General features: G+C 36.6%; 1 non-coding gene across 1 annotated transcript; it reads left to right on the top strand.

Moving 5' to 3' along the window:
* Positions 1-926: 926 nt before the first annotated feature.
* LOC148544265 (small nucleolar RNA R71) lies at positions 927-1,034 on the top strand. The gene has a single exon (XR_015901593.1). It is a non-coding gene; the product is annotated as a small nucleolar RNA R71 (small nucleolar RNA).
* Positions 1,035-5,224: the final 4,190 nt, after the last annotated feature.

Genomic DNA, 5,224 nt, shown 5'->3' with positions numbered 1-5,224 from the left:
GAGCTTATGAAGAGCATAAGAAGGTTCAATGGAATCTCTATGGTCTCTAGATGAGCCTCAGAGTCCTTTGGTTCCTCAGAGGGAAGCTCCTTATTGATCACTGGACGTCCCAGGAGGTCTTCCTCCTTGGGATTCACGTCCTCTCCTCTCCTCACAGGTTCGGCCATGGTGCTTATGTCAATGGCCTTGCACTCTCCTTTTGGATTCTCTTCTGTATTGCTTGGGAGAGTACTGGGAGGGATTTCAGTGATCCTTTTACTCAGCTGGCCCACTTGTGCTTCTAGATTTCTAATGGAAGATCTTGTTTCATTCATGAAACTTACAATGGCCTTAGACAGATCAGAGACTAAGTTTGCCAAATTAGAAGTGTTTTGTTCAGAGTTCTCTGTCTATTGCTGAGTGGATGATGGAAAAGGTTTATTATTGTTAAACCTGTTTCTTCCACCATTATTAAAGCCTTGTTGAGGCTTTTGATCCTTCCATGAGAAATTTGGATGATTTCTCCATGATGAGTTATAGGTGTTTCCATAAGGTTCACCTAAGTAATTCACCTCTGCTATTGCAGGGTTCTCAGGATCATAAGCTTCTTCTTCATAAAAAGCCTCTTGAGTACTGTTGGATGCAGCTTGCATTCCATGCAGACTCTGAGAGATCATATTGACTTGCTGACTCAATATTTTATTCTGAGCCAATATGGCATTCAGAGTATCAACTTCAAGAACTCCCTTCTTCATAGGCGTCCCATTACTCACAGGATTCCTTTCAGAAGTGTACATGAACTGGTTATTAGCAACCATGTCAATGAGTTCTTGAGCTTCTGCAGGCGTTTTCTTTAGGTGAATGGATCCACCTGCAGAAGTGTCCAGTGACATCTTTGATAGCTCAGATAGACCATCATAGAATATATCCAGGATGGTCCATTCTGAAAGCATGTCAGAAGGACACTTTTTGGTCAACTGTTTGTATCTTTCCCAAGCTTCATAGAGAGATTCACCTTCTTTCTGTCTGAAGGTTTGAACATCAGCTCTAAGCTTGCTCAGATTTTGAGGAGGAAAGTACTTGGCTAAGAAAGCCGTGACCAGCTTATCCCAAGAGTTCAGGCTGTCTTTGGGTTGAGAATCCAACCATAATCTAGCTCTGTCTCTTACAGCAAAGGGGAAAAGCATGAGCCTGTAGACTTCAGGATCTACTCCATTAGTCTTAACAGTATCACATATCTGCAAGAATTCAGTTAAAAACTGAAAAGGATCTTCAGATGGAAGTCCATGAAACTTGCAGTTCTGCTGCATCAGAGAAACTAATTGAGGTTTCAGCTCAAAGTTGTTTGCTCCAATGGCAGGAATGGAGATGCTTCTTCCATGTAAATTGGAATTAGGTGCAGTAAAGTCACCAAGCATCTTCCTTACATTATTATTATTTTCGACTGCCATCTCCTTTTCCTGTTCGAAAATTTCTGAAAGGTTATCTCTGGATTGTTGTATTTTAGCTTCTCTTAGTTTCCTTTTCAGAGTCCTTTCAGGTTCTGGATCTGCTTCCGCAAGAATGTTCTTATCCTTGCTCCTACTCATATGACAAAGAAGAGGGCACAGAAAAATAATAATGATAATATGGATCCTTTATACCACAGTATAGGGATCCCTTTGTGAGTGGAAGAAAAGAGGGAGACAAAGAGTATGATGTAAAGAAAGAAACACAACTGTGAGGATGGCAGAGATGTGAGATGAGATGTTAGTGAATGAATAAATAAATAGAAGGAGATGAGAGAGAGAATTTTCGAAAAATATTTTTGAAAAAGAGTTAGTGATTTTCGAAAATGGTTTTTGAAAAATGTTAGTATTTTTCGAAAATTTTTAAAATCAAAAATAAAAATAAAAATAATTAGTTAATTAAAAAGAAATTTTTGAAAAAGAGGGAAGATATTTTCGAAAATTAGAGAGAGAGAGTTAGTTAGGTAGTTTTGAAAAAGTTAAGAAACAAACAAAAAGTTAGTTAGTTAGTTGAAACAAATTTTGAAAAGGTGAGAAGTTAGGAAGTTAGAAAAGATATTTTGAAATCAAATTTTTGAAAAAGATAATATGAGAAGATATTTTTGAAAAGATATGATAGAAATTAGTTTTTTTGAAAAAGACTTGATTTTTAAAATCACAATTAATGACTTGATTCACAAAAAAATCACAAGATATGATCCTAGAACTTAAAGTTTGAATCTTTCTTAACAAGCAAGTAACAAACTTCAAATTTTTGAATCAAAACATTAATTGATTATGTTATTTTCGAAAATTTGGTATAAAAATAGGAAAAAGATTTTTGAAAAATATTTTTGAAATTTTCGAAAATAACTAAGAATTTTGAAAAAGATTTGATTTTTGAAAAAGATTTTGAAAAAGATAAGATTTTCAAATTGAAAATTTGATTTAAAAATTTTTGAAAAAGTCAATCCAAATTTTCGAATTTGATGAGAGAAAAAGGGAAAGATATTTTTTTGATTTTTGAATTTTTATGATGAGAGAGAAAAACAAAAAGACTCAATGAATGAAAATTTTGAATCAAAACCATGAATGCATGCATGAATGATATGAATGTCAAGATGAACACCAAGAACACTTTGAATGTCAAGATGAACATCAAGAACATATTTTTAAAAAATTTTTGATGCAAAGAAAATATGTAAGACACCAAACTTAGAAATCCTTCATGTTTAGACTCTAAGAAACGAAAAATGCACATGTAAAACAAGAAAAGACACAAAACATGAAATCATCAAGATCAAATAAGAAGACTTACCAAGAACAACTTGAAGATCATGATGAACACTATGAATGCATGAAAATTTTCGAAAAAATGCAAGATGCACATGCAAGTGACACCAAACTTATAACATGACTCAAGACTCAAACAAGAAACAGAGAAATATTTTTGATTTTTATGACTTTCTAATTTTTTTGGATTTTTTTTGAAAAATTAATTGAAAAAAGAAAAATAAGGATTCCAAAATTTTTAATATGAATTCCAGGAAACTTGCATTCTTAGTCTAAAGCTTCAGTCTAGGAATTAGACATGGCTCACTAGCCAGCCAAGCTTTCAAAGAAAGCTCCAGTCCAAAACACTAGACATGGCCAATGGCCAGCCAACCTTCAGCATTTAACACCAGAGTATATTGCTCTTGATAACAAATTGCAAGCCTCAGTCCAAATAAATTTAGACATGGCTTTACAGCCAGCCAGGCTTTACATGCTTCATTAAACACTAGAATTCATTCTTAAAAATTTTGAATAATAAAAAAATTTTTTTTTCGAAAACAAATGGGAAAATTTTTGAAAGAATTTTTGAAAAATTTTTGAAAACAAAACGAAAAGAAAATTACCTAATCTAAGCAACAAGATGAACCGTCAGTTGTCCAAACTCGAACAATCCCTGGCAACGGCGCCAAAAACTTGGTGCACGAAATTGTGATGTCCAGGCTCAAACAATCCCTGGCAACGTGAGCAACTTGGTACGCGCAATCGTAATTACATTTTGATTATGTAAAATTCATGGCTCTTTCTTTCCCTGGCAATGGCGCCAAGAACATGGTGCCAATACCATGGTTCACAACTTCGATACAACTAACCAGCAAGTGCACTGGGTCGTCCAAGTAATACCTTACGTGAGTAAGGGTCGAATCCCACGGAGATTGTTGGTATGAAGCAAGCTATGGTCACCTTGCAAATCTCAGTTAGGCAGATATAAATTGATAATGGTGTTTTCGAATAATATATAATAGAATAGGGATAGAGGTATTTATGTAAATCATTGGTGAGAGTTTCAGATAAGCGAATAGAGATGCTTTCGTTCCTCTAAACCTTTGCTTTCCTGCTATCTTCATCCAATCAGTCTTACTCCTTTCCATGGCTGGCTTTATGCAAGGGCATCACCGTTGTCAGTGGCTACATCCCCTCCTCTCAGTGAAAAATATGCTCACATGCTCTGTCACAGCACGGCTAATCATCTGTCGGTTCTCGATCATGCTGGAATAGGATTCACCCTCCTTTTGCGTCTGTCACTAACGCCCAGCACTCGCGAGTTTGAAGCTCGTCACAGTCATTCAATCATTGAATCCTACTCAGAATACCACAGACAAGGTTTAGACCTTCCGGATTCTCTTGAATGCCGCCATCATTCTAGCTTACGCCACGAAGATTCTGGTTAGGAGATCTAAGAGATATTCATTCTAGCTTATTTCATGTAGAACAGAAGTGTTTGTCAGGCACGTGTTCATAGGGGAGAATGGTGATGAGCGTCACACATAATCATCACCTTCATCACGTTCTTGGGTGCGAATGGATATCTTAGAAGCGAAATAAGATGAATTGAATAGAAAACAGTAGTACTTTGCATTAATCTTTGAGGAACAGCAGAGCTCCACACCTTAATCTATGGAGTGTAGAAACTCTACTGTTGAAAATACATAAGTGAAGGTCCAGGCATGGCCGAGAGGCCAGCCCTCAATTGTGATCTAAGATAGCATACAACTGATCAAAGATGTCTAATACAATAGTAAGAGGTCCTATTTATAATAAACTAGTCACTAGGGTTTACATAAGTAAGTAATTGATGCATAAATCCACTTCCGGGGCCCACTTGGTGTGTGCTTGGGCTGAGCCTTAACTTTCCACGTGCAGAGGCCATTTGTGGAGTTGAACGCCAGTATTTGTGCCAGTTTGGGCGTTCAACTCTGGTTTTGGATCCTTTTCTGGCGCTGGACGCCAGAATTGGGCAGAGAGCTGGCGTTGAACACCAGTTTACGTCGTCTAAACTTGGCCAAAGTATAGATTATTATACATTGCTGGAAAGCTCTGGATGTCTACTTTCCAACTCAATTGGAAGCGCGCCATTTTGAGTTCTGTAGCTCCAGAAAATCCACTTTGAGTGCAGAGAAGTCAGAATCCAACAGCATCAGCAGTCCTTCTTCAACCTCTGAATCTGATTTCTGCTCAAGTCCCTCAATTTCAGCCAGAAAATACCTGAAATCACAGAAAAACACACAATCTCATAGTAAAGTCCAGAAATGTGAATTTAACATAAAAACTAATGAAAACATCTCTAAAAGTAACTAGATCCTACTAAAAACATACTAAAAATAATGCCAAAAAGCGTATAAATTATCCGCTCATCAGCCACCCGAAGGTCGACCTCAGGAGTTCAAAAGCATTTGTTTTTTCCTAAATAAAGTTGCTAAGAAAAG

Source organism: Arachis ipaensis, chromosome B9, assembly GCF_059453495.1.
Source record: "Arachis ipaensis isolate K30076 ecotype BB chromosome B9, ASM5945349v1, whole genome shotgun sequence".
Taxonomy (NCBI): domain Eukaryota; kingdom Viridiplantae; phylum Streptophyta; class Magnoliopsida; order Fabales; family Fabaceae; genus Arachis; species Arachis ipaensis.
The sequence above is the reverse complement of the archived record's forward strand: the minus strand, read 5'-3'. Positions and strand labels throughout refer to the sequence as shown.